The 16,173-nt window shown below is 38.5% G+C and overlaps 1 pseudogene; it reads left to right on the plus strand.

Moving 5' to 3' along the window:
• The first annotated feature begins 8,972 nt into the window (after positions 1-8,972).
• LOC120235485 lies at positions 8,973-9,737 on the plus strand (annotated as a pseudogene).
• The last annotated feature ends 6,436 nt before the right edge of the window (positions 9,738-16,173 follow it).

The raw sequence follows: 16,173 nt of genomic DNA on the forward strand, positions 1-16,173 counted from the left end.
GGAGGAAAACCAGAAATATTTGATGAACAAATAAGGTCACAGGATGATCATATACTTTCTTCTACTATATCCCTCTTATACTTTACACATTTAGATTTCTAAAGCATATTGAGTTCACTTTTTAAAAGAGTTACGTAGAACTAATTTATTTTAATCCTTAATATAAACCACTATTCTCAATATTATCAACCATAAAATTCATTATTTCTCCCCTGACTTATGATTCCATCTTCATCAATTTCAAATTCATGACATCTATTTTTGTTCCATTGACCTACTTGTTTGTTTCAATTCTGGTTCTACGTTATTTTTAGTACTATGGCTCTGTAGACTGTGTTAATATGTATTAGGAAAAATCCTTGCCCTTCTTCTAAGTTGTCTTAATTATCTGTGAATTCCTAGTCTTCCCTATAAATTTCAGAATCAATGTTATGTGTCTAATTTATTTTTTAATGTTTATTTTTGAGAGAGAGAGAGAGAGACAGCAGGGGAGGGGAAGAGAAAGACAAGGAAACACAGAATTTGAAGTAGGCTCCAGGCCCTGAGCTGTCAGCACAGAGTCCCACGTAAGGGTCGAATTCATGAACCTTGAGATCATGACCTTACTGACGTCAGTCATCTAACCGCCTGAGCCACCCAGGTGCCCCTCTAATTTATTTTTGATAGAAATTCTATTATATTTATTATTATTATTATTAATTACCAATTAGAAGGAAACTTTACCTCTCTGTGGTATTAACATTTCTCATTCTTTAACATGATATATCTCTCCACATATTCCAGTCTTCATTTGTGAAGCTTATTAGAGTTTTAAAGTTTTTCTTGTGCATTCTTTGATAAGTAAATTTCTATATATATTATATAGTTTTTTAATTGCCAGTGTGAACGGCATATGAGTTTATATTAAATTTTCTGGTAATAGATGATATAGAAGAATGCTACTGATTTTTTGAAAAGATTTCTTAAGTTTTCTTTAAGTAATCTCTACACCCGATGTGGGGCTTAAACTAATGACCCTGAGATCAAGAGTCACACGCTCCACTGACTAAGCCAGCCAGGCACCCCTGAGTGTTATTGATTTAAAACTTTTGTTAATATTGCTTATTAATCTAAAAATTTGTGTGGTGTCCTATTGCATTTTCTTTTTTAAAGTTTTTTAACATTTATTTATTTTTGAGAGAGAGAGACAAAGCACAAGTTGGGGAGGGACAGAGAGAGAGGGAGACACAGAATCTGAAACAAGATTCAGGCTCTGAGCTGTCAGCCCAGAGCCTGATGCTCAAACTCACAAAATGCAAGATCATGACCTGAGCCGAAGTCTGAAGCTTAACCGCCTGAGCCACCCGGGCGCTCCATTCTTCTTCACTTGCAATAACTTGGAAGGTAGGTCTTATAACCTAATAAGCTTTTAAACCTGGAGGGAAGGAAGACAGTAGTGAGCATTAGTTTCTGTTGACTGCACTGGAAACACAAGCAGAAAGTCATTGGCACATTTCCAACCAGGAAAGGAGGAGATTGAGAGGAACCAGAAAATTAGGTTCTTGTACAGTTGGAAGTGATAACTGTTTCTCAACCCTCACAAGTAAAAGGGAAAAATGATAAGAGCTTGGAAGTTCAAGACTGATTAAAATCTCAGCCTCTTGATGGATCATGTCAAGTTTGCAGCTGTTTTATAGATTGATAAACACCTTTGAATGGATAAAGTCCCAGAGTGAGGATTCAAGTAAAGGTGAGGTATCAGTAATTCCTTTTTTTTTCCTGATAATTTTGTTTATTAGGTCTTCTGGTAATAAGAATCAAAGTAAGTTTTGAGAGGGCATTAATATCAAACTCCAAAATAGAGGTTCTTCATGTACCTTTATAAAATCAGTATTTTTATGGGTTAGTGACCCAGCATAGCAAACCCTAAATATTTAATAGGATAAAATGATCTCCAATGAGTCATGACCTCCAGCAAATCTTTTAAAAACATTTTTTTAACATCTATTTATTTTGAGAGAGTGAGAGAGAGAGCGAGTGAGCAGGAGAGGGATAGAGGGAGACACAGAATCCAAAGCAGGCTCCAGGCATAGAGCCTGATGAGGGGCTCGAACTCACGAACTGTGAGATTGTGACCTGTGCTGAAGTCAGACACTTAGCTGACTGAGCTGCCCAAGTGCCCCACCTACAACAAATCTTAATTCTCTTATTCAATATGTTTGGGGAGCTCTATCACTTAAGACTTTACACACACACACACTGACACTCTCAATTTTAGGAGAATCACAAGAGAATTTCTGCTGCTTTTACTAAATATTTACTAAATATGTAACATTAGTAACATATAAAAACTAGATATCATACTATATACTATATATACTATATATTATTACTATATATACTATATATTATATGCTATATACTGTATATACTATATACTATATATACATACTATACATGTAATTCCTTTCAGTTTGACAAAATGGCTCTAAGAGACTAGATGTGCAATTCTTCCACAACAGCCTGATAAACTCAATACCTTACCCGCAATTATGTAAAAAGGAAAGGGTGGGGAATAGGGTGAGAAAGGAACCTTAGCAAATCCAAGAACTACATCTAGAAAATGGCTGTTGATGAGCTCTGTCACCCAGAACTAATTAGATTAAAATAAATAAGAAGGGGGGCGCCTGGGTGGCTTAGTCAGTTAAGCGTCCGACTTTCACTTAGGTCATGATCTCGCGGTTCGTGGGTTCGAGCCCCGCGTCGGGCTCTGTGCTGACTGCCAGCTCAGAGCCTGGAGCCTATTTCAGAGTCTGTATCTCCCTCTCTTTCTGACCCTCCCCTGCTCACGCTGTCTCTCTCTCTCTCCTAGAAATAAATAAAAAAATATTTAAAAAAAATAATAAAATAAAATAAATAAGAAGGTTACTAAGGTTTTAGGAAGCATTGCATGGCCAAGGAAATTATGAGCATAAACGTTATGACCCTTTAAGCCTTAAAATGATGCCAAGGCCCCCAGCCATCGGTGGGCAGGAAATGTACTAATATCTATCTCAGATAAGGCCAAAGAGGATGATGGAAAAAAAAGAATCTTCCAGAAAGGACAGCCAATGGTTATGGAGAACAAAGGACAAGGAAGCTACTCCCAGAGCAGGGAATCAGGGCTGAAGCAAGGAACATATGTATTCCTGGGATACAGAGTGTGGATGGCTGGGTGGAGTGTGAAAGAAACCAGAATATGCACCCCAAAATATGCCACCTGGGCATAAGGATTGTTTTGAGCTGAAGACAATCGAGAAAAAGCAGATACAAGAAAATCTCTCTGTCCTCCTATTTCCTTAAAAGAAGGACATAAATTTCCCCTCTCTACAAGCAAAGATGAAAGTTAATCACCAGAGGTAACTTTAGACCCTGTCAGTCTGGAGTCACCAGAGAAATCTGCATACAAACTTTACAAACTAGCACTGTCTACCCTTAGTTTCCTTCCGACATTTGTCACCCTTGTAAGCCTAAAAATGTGTGGGGTTTTTTGGGTGCCGTCATTTCTCTACAAACGTATTGTTCTTTGCTGAAGATGTTATATAAACCTGCATTGTAAACCACCTCTTTGAGTTATTTTCCTGAGTTTCTTCCATGTATATAGGAAACACAAGTGTTAATAGCCTTTTGTTTATTTTTCTCTTGTTAATCTGGCTTTTGTTGTAGGGGTCCCTCAGAGGGTAGAACGAAAAAAATTCCTTCCCTCCAGATGTTTAGACAACTGCCTTAGGGAGGGAGGGAGTGTAGTTTTTATGTGTGAAAAAACACCCAAATTGAGTATTTTTTGACCAGAAGCACAGACCAGGGTTGTGTTATTAGTTGAGTTCACTAAATGTTTCCAGTTCTCTTCCTTCTAGGCGCATAGTAGGCTTGTACTTTACCATAGCTTTTTTTTTTTTTTTTTTTTTTTGAGTTTGTAGCACTTTTAATGCACAAAAGCAAAAGGTGATGGGTTGGCAGGGGTGGGAGGGGGGAGGAACCTGCCTTCATTAAACATACAGAGCTCAAGTACAGATAGATACATAGCCCAAGTGGGAAAGAAGTTACGGTTCCCAGGGACAGAGAGCCAAGAGCAGGAAGGGCCGTTCTTTGTCAGCTAAGGGAGTGAGGATCCTGTTTTCTGGGGATGAAAGGAGAGGAATGAAAGCTTCTAACATGCAGCAGACACCTGGCCTCAACTTAGAAGGCAGAGCAAGCCAAGCAGGCCTCCAAGCAGGTAGAGGGAAGCCGGGCAGTACCCAGGGATGGCGCAGCCTATCCGCAGCGGGGCCAGGCAGGGCAGCTGGGGAGAGAACACCAGCACTTTCCACAGTGGTCAACACGCATTCTCATCATACGGTTTACCATACCCTTAAAGTTCAATATGGCCATGTAACTAGCTACGGCAATGAAAGGCGAGTAGGAATAATGTGTGTCATTGCTGAATGGAAGCTCCAGAGTCAATATACAATTCAATATGTTTTCTTTTCCTCTGGGATAATGATTGGCAATATCTAAGATTATAACTGATCCATCATCCTGGGTCTATGAGTGGCTGAGGACTAGAACTTCTCTGACAACTAACCAGCACAAGAAATAAACATTTCTTCTCCTAAGCCAACAGAGTTCTGGATTGTTTTTTAGAACAGCATAATACAGTATATCTTGGCTAATATAATAGGCAATTTGCAGAAGGGGAAATCCAAATTGTTAACATGAAAATGGAAAGAGATGCTCAAGAAATACACATTAAAGCAGCAATGATATACTACTTCATGTCCATCAGATGGGCAAAAATTAAATAGTGAAATAGCAAGTGTTGTTGAAATATATGGGGAAATAGAAATTCCTACCAAGGGCTTGTGGGAGTAGAGAGTTGGAGGTAACCTAGGTATCCAACACCAGAGAATAAATAAATGAATGGAGTGGAGGATTATAATGGAATAACAGGCTGAATTCTAAAACATTAATTTGATGTTCACAAGATATCATAGTACATATTTAAAACACAACATTGATCGAAAAAAGACAACATACCTATTAGTACCATTTATATCAGTTAAAAATGCAAACATGGAGTAAAAATACGTTCATCCTATAAGAAAGGAGCTGAGATACTTCATGTGATGAAAATAAATAATAATAAAAACAATGATGGTGGAACAATGTACTGATGTTTAATAATCATTATAGGTTGAGAATTAATACAACCTAATGCACCCGAGGTCCACAAAAGCAAAGATCTGTTAATGAAGATGGGCGGATGTCATTTATCTGACGGAGAAAGCAGAGCAGAGAAATCCATATCCTAAACAAACAAAAACAACAGAAATCTGAAACATAAGCTAGAGATGAGTTTTCTCAGAGCCTCAAGGAGTTGGCAAGGGCAGGAAGCACATGCGGACCGTGGAGTTACTAATTAAAGGTCTGCCCTTCATCATCTGAGCTCCTCTCTCTATTTAGAGAGGCTGGCTGCAGCATTTGGCCCCAGGATAGACCCATCATTACCACTCTCTAATCAAATCGGAGAACCTGCCTAGTCAATTCTTGAGACCAGAGAATCAAATTAGGTCTGAGATAATTCTGTACATTCACAATATGCATGGAGGAAAAGAAGAAAGAAAATATGGGGATGCAGCCCACCCATGATTGAAACGAAATACTCACCTCTAGAATAAAGCCTTCCAAGGGGCACCTCGGTGGCTCGGTTAGTTAAGTATCTGACTTCGGCTCAGGTCATGATCTCATGGTTCGTAGGTTCGAGCCCCATGTTGGGCTCTGTGCTGACAGCTCAGAGCCTGGAGCCTGTTTCAGATTCTGTATCTCCCTCTCTCTCTGACCCTCCCCTGCTTACGCTGTCTCTCTCTCTCTCTCTCTCTCTCTCAGAAATAAATAAAACAATAAGAATTTTTTTTTTTTTTTTTTTTAGAATAAAGCCTTCCATTTGTTTTAACAACTGTGGGAGCTTATCTGACTGTTCTCAACCTAGAGCCTTCCATCAATCCTGCAGTTAAGGAGTGAGCCCAGTTGTGGAAATGGATCATCAGTTGTTAATAAAATAAATATGAGCTATGTATCCACTTAGTCCTGCCTTTAAAAAATGTAAGTGGACAATTAAGAATCACTAGACATTAAGAAAACCAACCGCATGGAAGAGAAGAACTAAGATGAACAAGCAGGACATGCAACCCTGGAGGAAAGAAAGTTAATTCAAGAGACAGAGGACATAAAAAAAGTTTCTTAAAGTGAATTAGTGTCCTTGTCGTTAATCAAAAGCAAACTGCATCCATTAAGAATATGCTCTTATGGGGGTGCATAGGTGACTCAGTCGGCCAAGCATCTGATTCTTGATTTCAGCCCAGGTCATGATTGCACGGTCATAAAATCAAGCCCTGCGGTGGGCTCTGTGTGCTGAGCATAGAACCTGCTTGGGATTCTCTCTCTCTCCCTCCCTCTGCCCCTCCCTTACTCACACTCTCGCTCTCTTTCAAAATAAATAAATAAACATTTTTTAAAAAAGAATATGCTCCTGTGAAAAGGTATCAATAGAAGAACAAAAGGAAATCTTGACATTTATAAAGCTAATCGCCAAATAAAATTTAAAATTAAATATTAGAGGTCAATAATGTAATTGGGCATGACTGAAGACCATTTCAAGGTGTGAATGATAAAGTCAAGGTCTTCTCTCAGAATGAAGATCATAAAAATAGAGATGCAGAATATTAGGGAAAAAAGAGATATGGAAGGTAGATCTAGAACAATGCTATCTAATAGAACTTTTTGTGATGATAAAATTGTTCATTCTGTGCTGTCCAATATGGAAGCCATCAGTCACATGTGATTGTTGACAAGATGAAATGTGTCCGATGCCACTAAAGAACTGAAATTTAAGTTTATTTAGCTTTAATCAACTAAAGTTTAAATTTAAATAGTCATGAGGTGCTTGGATGGCTCACTTGATTAAGCATCCGACTTTGGCTCAGGTCACAAACTCACGGTTCATGAGTTCAAGCCCCGCATTGGACTCTGTGCTGCTGACAGCTCTTAGCCTGCAGCCTGCTTTAGATTCTGTGTCTTTCTCTCTCTCTCTGCCCCTCCCCTGCTCACACTCTGTCTCTGTCTCTCTCTCTAAATTAAATAAACATTAAAAAAAATTTTTTAATTGGTGCCTGGGTAGCTCAGTCGGTTAAGCCTCCGACTTCAGCTCAGGTCATGATCTCAGTTTGTGAGTTCGAGCCCTACATGGGGCTCTGTGCTGACAGCTCGGAGCCTGGAGCCTGCTTCAGATTCTGTGTCTCCCTCTTTCTCAGTCCCTCCCCTGCTCATTCTCTTTCTCTCTCTCCCCAAAATAAATAAACATTAAAAAATTTAAATTTAAATAGTCACACGTGGCTCGTGGCTACCATATTGGACAGCACAAATAGAGAAGATCCACCTAATGCTTCTTGGGAATTCAGGAGAGACAGAAAAATAAATTATGTCAATAAAAAATAGAAAAACTCTTACAACTGAACAAAAACCAACAGCCCACTTCAAAAATGGGCAAAAGACTTGAATAGAACTTTCTTCAAAAAAGATAAACAAATGGCCAATAAGCACAGGAAAAGACTTTCAATATCACTAGCCATTAGGGAAATGTAAATCAAAATACAATGAGATACTTCTTCACAATCATTAAGATGGCTACAATTAAAAACAAATAAACAAATAAGCCCAGAAAATAATTAGTGTTGGTGAAGATGTGGAGAAATTGGAACGCTTTTGCATCGCTGATAGGAATTCAAAATGGTACACCTGTTGTAGAAAATGGTTTGTCGGTTTCTCAAAAGTTAAATATAAAAATACCTCTTCTAGGTACATACCCAAAAGAATTGAAAGCAAGGACTGAAATAAATTTTTGCACATTAGTCTTCATAACAGCATCACTGACAATAGCCAAAAGGCAGAAATAATCCAAATATTCATATACAGATGAATGGAATAACAAAATGTGGTATATACATATAGTAGAACATTATTCAGTCTTAAAAAAGAATGAAATTCTGATACAACATGTATGAACCTTGAAAACATACTATGTGAAATAAACCAGACACAAAAGGACAAATATTGTATTCTCCCACTTATATGCAGTACCTAGAATAGGCAAATTCCTAGAGGCAGAAAGTAGCTTAGAGGTTAACACCAGCTTGGGGTAGGAAGGAATGAGAAGTTGTTGTTTAATGGGCACTATGAAAATCAATAAAAGGGAAACCACTAAAATGGAATCAGGAGGCTAGTAGGGGGAGCCCTCATGTCTTACCATCTGTCATCAATTGCAAATCCAAGAGGAAGGGATGGACCTTGCATCTCCATACTGTTTTACTATCCAGGTAGAAGGAAAAAAATGCTACCCTCCTCTCCCCTAGCAACAGCCCAGCCAATGAGAGACAATCACGACCCAGCAAATGAGAAGCTACCGTACTTCCAAATCCTAGTTTATTTCATTGGACTTTTTGTTTATAACACCCCTCCCAACTTCCCTCTTTCCTCCGTAAAAGAGCAGTTTCTCTCCTTTGTTCTCCAGACTTGCCTTCGGTTTTTGCTGTAGCTTGCTGGTCCCGGATTGCAGTTCTCTGCTCTTCCTGAATAAACCCATTTTTGCTGGTAAAATGAACTGGCAGTTTTATTTTTAAGGTTAACTAGCAGTACACAGTTTATGTTCAGGGTGATGAAAAATTCCAGAAATAGATAGTGGTGATGGTTGTACAACATTGAATATTCTTATGCCACTGAATTGCATCCTTAAAAATGATTAAAATGGAAAATTTTACATGATGCATATTTTACCACAATAAAACATTTTAATAGAAAAACCACAAATAGATAAAGAAAGGGGTTAAAATGAAAGCTAAAGAAGGTGGAAGTCACAGAAGGAGGAGGAGCTCGGGGCCCTGCTGAGAGCCAGGCGGCGGCAGCACCTGGCACAGGTGGCCATGGGGACGTCTTACTTCTGTGACTACTGCAACCGCTCCTTCCAGGACTAGCTCCACACCTGCAAGAAACACCTGAATGGGGGGCGCCTGGGTGGCTTAGTCGGTTAAGCGTCCGACTTTCGCTTAGGTCATGATCTCGCGGTTCGTGGGTTCGAGCCCCGCGTCGGGATCTGTGCTGACTGCCGGCTCAGAGCCTGGAGCCTATTTCGGAGTCTGTGATTCTCTCTCTCTCTGACCCTACCCTGCTCACGCTGTCTCTCTCTCTCTCTCCTAGAAATAAATAAAACATTTAAAAAAAAAAGAAAGAAAAAGAAACACCTGAATGGGCTGCAGCGCCTCAAGGCCAAGAAGGTCCGGGATGACCTGTTCCAAGATGCATCTTCCATCTTGTCAGATGAACAGGACAAGCGGCCCTGCAGGAAGTTTCCGCTGCCAGACCAGTGTGACTTTGGCTCCAAATGCAGATTTCCCCACATGTCACAGATAGACCTGCAGGAGCAGAGTATCCAGGTGGAGAAGGAGAGGCAGGCCAGGAAGTGGCCACTAAATGTCCTCAAGCTCCCTGAGGGCCATCTGGAAGACTGGTTGGAAAAGAGAGCCAATCAGCTGAGTTCAGCCATAAGCAGCAAGGACGAACTTGTGAGAACCACCATCTTCTGCTATCCCAGAAGCTACCCACCAGTCCAAGAGCTGTCTCCATTCCTGTGGGCACCCCCACTGGGGGGGGGGGGGATGTCCCTGAAGCCTAGTGTCCCGTGGGGCTGAGCACTCCCTCCCCACCTGCCCCCCTCTTGTCGGCTTCTGGGTTAGTTACAATAAAGAGAAGGGACACCAAGGCCCCCTCTGCAGCACCCCATGGAGCCTTTGAAACCATTGTCTCCCTACTGGGTGTAGCCCTGGTCCTAGCTCTGTTCCAGGCAGCTCCACTCCCCCCTTTCTCATGGGATATCTTGAGAAGACAGGTGAGAAAACTTTCTTCTGGATGCTTATGAAGAAAGCCTGTCAAAAAAAAAGAAAGAAAGAAAGAAAGAGGGAGGGAGAGAGAGAGAGGAAGGAAGGAAAGAAGAAAGGAAGGAAGGAAGGTAAGGGTAATAAGAAATTAATAGATCCAATTTCTCATGAATGAACTTAAAAGTGTGGATAAGATTTTCCCTAGTAAATACATATAGAACCAAAACTGGCTCAAGAAGAACAGAAAAACTGGACAAATAGATAACAGTGAAAAAGAAGTCAAAGAGCTACCTTCCCTTCATTTGCCCTGCTTTCCCCTCCAAATCTCAGGCCCATAGGTTTTTATATGCAAGTACCTTAGAATTATCTGAGTACATTTTAAAATACATTCATAAATTCCCTAGCTTCCCAGACTCAATGAACTAGGGTCTCTGAAGTTTGTCCTGGCAATCTATTTTTTTCCATTAAGATTTTGTTTTCAAATGTTATGTACAATGGCTGTGTAGATAAGAAATCCAACAATAAAGACATACATAAAATAAAAACAAAATGTCCCCACTTCCCTCCCACTCCTTTTCAGTTAATAAATCTTATCAATTTGTGTATAATATTTCATATTTTTTCTTGTATTGGTACAAAAATAAATGGAATCTATACTTAAAAACATAGTCCCAGGTCACAAGACCAATGTTCGGATGAATTTAAACTAGCCCAAAGCATGGAAAAACCTGGAATGTGAGCCAATCATCCTTTAAAGTTACTGTAGCCCTGAACCCAAAACCAAAGAAAAAGAACAACTATCTCATTTATGAAGACAGATGGAAAATTAGAAATAAGATACTAGTAAAGATGGTTGATTAAGCCACACACATCTGTCTACTCTCCCTCCTAAAACTCCATTAACGTGATAGAGAGAATAAAATAACCTAATACAGCAAAGAGAATGAGAATGGACCATCAACAAGCAAGACACCTTCTAAGATTTCTGGAACAGTAAGTAGAGAGAAGCTATTGATGGACGAGGCACAGAGTGAGCCTATTATCCAGAATAAGTGAAGAAAGGGGCCTTTAGCTGAAGGAGGAGCTAGAATGCCGAGCAGAGCCCAAGAGTTGGTAGGGAAGGACAGAAGACAGACAAGGAGAGCTAAAAGAAAGCTAAGTGGAAGTCTTTCTAGAAACAACTTCCCAAGAGACCATACTTGGACCACCCCTCATTGCTATGAGCCCTTAGGTAGTGCTTACCAGAGAGGGTCAACCACAGACAACAAAGGTTGCTAGGTGGGTAACAATCTCAGAATAAGGTCTTCTCCTTTAAAAAAGCAAAAGTTTATTTTATTTATTTTGAGAGAGAGAGAGAGAGGGAGAGAGAATGTGCACAGGGAAGGGGCAGAGAGAGAACCCAAGCAGGCTCTGCACTGTTGACACAGAGCCACAGATGGGGCTCAAACTCATGAGCTATGAGATGATGACCTGAGCCAAAATCAAGAGTCCAGATGCTTAACCAACTGAACCACCCAGGTGCCCCAAGGTCTTCTCCTGTTGAGGTATCTCTTCCTTTCCCTCCCTCCAATTCTAAAAGTCAGCTCCAAGCCCTGTCTTGGCATAATAACAAACCTCTGGAACCTCTGATCAGCTTTTCCCTTCAGAGAGATACTGAATGGAGAAACAGATCTAGACTTACACAGGAAACTCATACCAGCTACACAGAAATACCAACATGGTTTTTCTCTCTTAAATATAGAAAAGCAAATATAGATCACCGCACACACAAATAGAAAAAAAGATCAGGATTTTGAAAATCTGGCCTAAAAGGAATAAGGAATTCAGAGAGCAGAAAACCTTTAAAAGCTACCTATTCAGAGAGATTTTTAAAAGATAATATATCCATAAAAGAATTACAGATTGCTATGATAAAATAACAATCACAGAATAAGAAATTGTTCTTAGAATTTTAAATATAATTGCTGAAGTTAGAAATATAATAGAAGAATTTGTAAATAAAGAAAATATCTTAGAACACAGAACAAAAAGCAAAAGCCATGGGAAATATGAAAGAGGTAAGACAGAGAATTGATCCAGAAAGTCAAACATTCAAGGGAGGAAAAAAACCATGAAGGGTGAGAATGTATCCCAATTAGTGAACAGACAGTAGTTTTCCTTTTTTTTAATAGTTTATTGTCCAGTTGGTTTCCATATAACACCCAGTGCTCATCTCCACACGTGCCCTCCTCCATGCCCGTCACCCGCCTTCCCCTCACCCCACCCATTAGTCCTCAGTTTGTTCTCAGCATTTAAGAGCCTCTCATGGTTTGCCTCCCTCCCTCTCCCCCACTATTTTTCCCCCCTTCTTCTCCCCCACGGTCCTCCGTTAAGTTCCTCCTAATCCTCCTATACGTGCAAACATATGGTAGCTATCCTTCTCTGTCTGATTTATTTCGCTCAGCATAACACCCTCAAGATCCATCCAAATTGCTACACATGGCCAGATTTCATTCTTTCTCATTGCCATGCAGTATTCCATTGTATAGATAAACCACATCTTCTTGATCCATTCGTCCGTTGATGGACACTTAGGCTCTTTCCATGTTTTGGCTATTGTTGAGAGTGCTGCTATGAACATTGGGGTGCATGTGCCCCTATGCATCAGCATCAGACAGTAGTTTTCTAATTGAAAGATTCCAGCAAGTATTAAACAGAATAAAAGGAAAAGACCCACACCTCAACATACCTTATAAATTTTAGAACACAAAAAATGGGAATAGTTTCCAAAACTTTCAAATAAAAACCCTTTTATTGAAGTATCGTTAGCATACATGTTATGTCCATTTCAAGTACACTATATAATGATTCAATAATTCTACACATTACTCAGTGTTCATCATGGTAAGTGTAGTCACTTTCTGTCACCAAACAATATTATTATCATCTTATTGACTATATTCTCTGTGCTGTATTTTCATCTCTGTGACTTATTTATTTTGTAACAGGAAGTTTGTACCTCTTAATCCCCGTTTTGTACTGAACCCATCCCCCCACTCACCCCTTTAACAATTTGTTCTCTGTACTTAGGAGTCTGGGGTTTTTTTGTTTTTGTTTTTTTGTCCCTTTGTTCCTTTGTTCTGTTTCTTAATTTCATATATGAATGAAACCATATGGTATTTGTCTTTCTCTGTCTGGCTTATTTCACTTAGCATAATATTCTTTAGGTCTATCCATGTTGCAAATGGTAAGATCTCATTCTTTTTTATGGCTGAGTAATACTCCATTGTACATATATACCACATCTGCTTTACCCATTCATCTGTTGATGGACACTTGATCTGCTTTCATATCTTGGCTATTGTAAATAATGCTGCAATTATGTGGGAGTGCATATACCCCTTTCAAATTACTATTTTAGTTTTCTTTGGAAAAATACTCAGTAATGGAATTATTGAATCATATGGTATTTTTATTTTTCACTTTTTGAGGAAACTTCATACTGTTTTCCACAGTTGTTGCACCAATGTCCATTCTTAACAAGAGTGTACAAGGTTTCCTTTTTCTCCACATCCTCACCAACTCACTTGCCAATTCTTGGCTTTGTTTTTGAATTCTAACCATACTGACAGGTAAGGTGATATTTCATTGTGGTTTTGATTTGCATTTCCCCTGATGATTAGTCATGTTGAGCATCTTTGCATTTGTCTGTTGGCCATCTGTATGCCTTCTTTGGAAAAGTGTCTATTCAGGCCCTCTGCCCATTTTTAGTCAGATTATTATTATTATTATTATTATTTTGGTGTTGAGTTGTATAAGTTCTTTATATATTTTGGATACTAACCTCTTTCACATATATCATTTGCAAATATCTTCTCCCATTCAGTAGGCTGCTTTTTTGTTTTGTTGATCTTTTCCTTTGCTGTGAAAAGCTTTTTATTTTAGTGTAGTCCTAATAGTTTAATTTTGCTTTTTTTCCCTTGCCTGAAGAGACATATCTAGCAAAATAAAATGTTCCTATGGCCGATGTCAGAGAAATTACTACTTACATTTTCTTCTAGGAATTTTATGGTTTCCAGTTTCATATGTAAGTCCTTAACCCATTTTGAGTTTATTTTGTGTATGGTGCAAAAAAGTGGTGCAGTTTCATTCTTTTGCAAGTAGTTGTCCAGGTTCCTTTCACCATTTATTAAAGAGACTGTCTTTTTCCCATTGCATACTCTTGTCTCCTTTGTCTTAGATGAATTGACCATAAAAGAATGAATATATTTCTGGGTCCTCTATTCTGTTCCATGGATACCTATGTGTTTATTTTTGGGCCAGTACCATACTGTTTTGATTACTATACTTTGTAGTATATCTTAAAACCTGGAATATGATACCTTCAGCTTTGTTCTTCATTCTCAAGATTACTTCTTTTTATTTGTTTTATTTCTGTGAGAAATACTGCTGGTATTTTAATAGGGATCACATGAAATCTGTAGATTGCTTTGTGTAATATGGACATTTTTGATAATAAAATTTTGACGATACTAATTCTTCCAATACGTGAGCATGGAATGTTTTTCTGTTTGTGTCATCTTTAATTTCTTTTATCAGTGTTTTATAGTTTTCAAGTTTTTCACCCCTTTGGTTAAATTTATTTCTAGGCATTTTATTCTCCTTGGTGCAGTTGTGAATGAAATTATTTGTTTATTTGTTTATTTATTTAAGAGAGAGAATGGGAGCAGGGGAGAGGGAATAGGGAGAGAGAGAGAATCCCAAGCAGGCTCCACGCTCAGCATGGATCCCACAATCCTAGGATCATGACCCAAGCCAAAATCAAGAGTCAGATGCTCAACCAACTAAGTCACCAGGTGCCCCAGGATTTTTTTCTAAGTTTTTCTTTCTGCTACTTCATTATTAGTGTATAGAGGTACAACAGATTTCCGTGTATTAATTTTTTATCCTGTGACTTTTTTAAATCAGTTCTAATAGTTTTTTGATGGAGTCTTTAGGGGTTTCTATAAATAGTATCTATATTTAGTATAGTATCTATGTATAGTATCATGTCATCTGCAAAGAGTGGGAGTTTTAACTCTTCCTTACCAATTTGAATGTCTTTTATTTCTTTTTCTTATCTGATTGCTGCGGCTAGGACTTCTAGTACTATGTTGAATAAAGGTGATCAGAATGGACATCCTTGTCTTTTTTCTGACCTTGGAGAAAAAACTCAGTTTTTCATCATTGGGTATGATGTAAGCTGGGGGTTTTTCATATATGGCCTTTAACAGGTTGCAGTATGTTATCTCAAAACCTAATTTGTTGAGAGTTTTTATTATGAATGAACATTATACTTTGCCAAATGCTTTTTCTGCATCTATTGAATTGATCATGAAATGATCAAGTGTTTATTTCTGTCCTTTCTGTTCTTAATATGATGTATCATATGGATTGATTTGTGAATATTGAATCACCCTTATATCTCTGGAATAAATCCACTTGGCTATGGCAAATGATTTTTTAAATGTGTTGTTGAATTCAGTTTGCTAAAATTTTGTTGAGGAATTTTGCATCTATGTTCATCAGAGATATTGGTCTGCAGTTATCTTTTTCTGTAGTGTCTTTGTCTGGTTTGGGTATCAGGGTAATGCTGGTAAGTAAGCTTCATAGAACAAATTTGGACCACAACTTCTACCCACCTACAAGAGGCTCACTTCAGTTCTAAAGGCAGTTTAGGACCACTGCTTTCTTTCCTCTTCTATTTTTTGGGAATAGTTTGAGAAGACTAGGTATTATCTCTTCTTTAAATGTTTGGTAGAATTCACCTGTGAATCCATCTGGTCCTGGACTTTTGTTGGGAGTTTTTAAAAATTACTGATTCAATTTCATTACTAGGAATTAATCTGCTCAAATTTTCTATTTCTTCCTGATTCACATTTGGTAGTTTATTTGTTTCTAGGTATTTATCCATTTCTTCTAAGTTGGCCAATTTGTTGGTACATAACTTTTCATAATATTCTCATAATCTTTTGTATTTCCATGGTATCAGTTGTTATTTATCTTTCTTCATTTCTGATGTTATTTATTTGAATCCATTATATTTTTTCTTCTTTCTTTCTTCCTTTCTTTCTTTCTGTGTTTATTTATTTTTGAAGGAGAAAGAGTATGAGTGGGGAAGGGGAGGATAAAGAGAGAGACACAGAATCTGAAGCAGGCTCCAGGCTCTGAGCTGTCAGCACAGAGCCCTACTCAGGGCTCAAACCCACGAGTTGTAAGATCATGACCTGAG

Source organism: Hyaena hyaena, unplaced genomic scaffold (assembly GCF_003009895.1).
Source record: "Hyaena hyaena isolate Hyena2069 unplaced genomic scaffold, ASM300989v1 scaffold_130, whole genome shotgun sequence".
Taxonomy (NCBI): domain Eukaryota; kingdom Metazoa; phylum Chordata; class Mammalia; order Carnivora; family Hyaenidae; genus Hyaena; species Hyaena hyaena.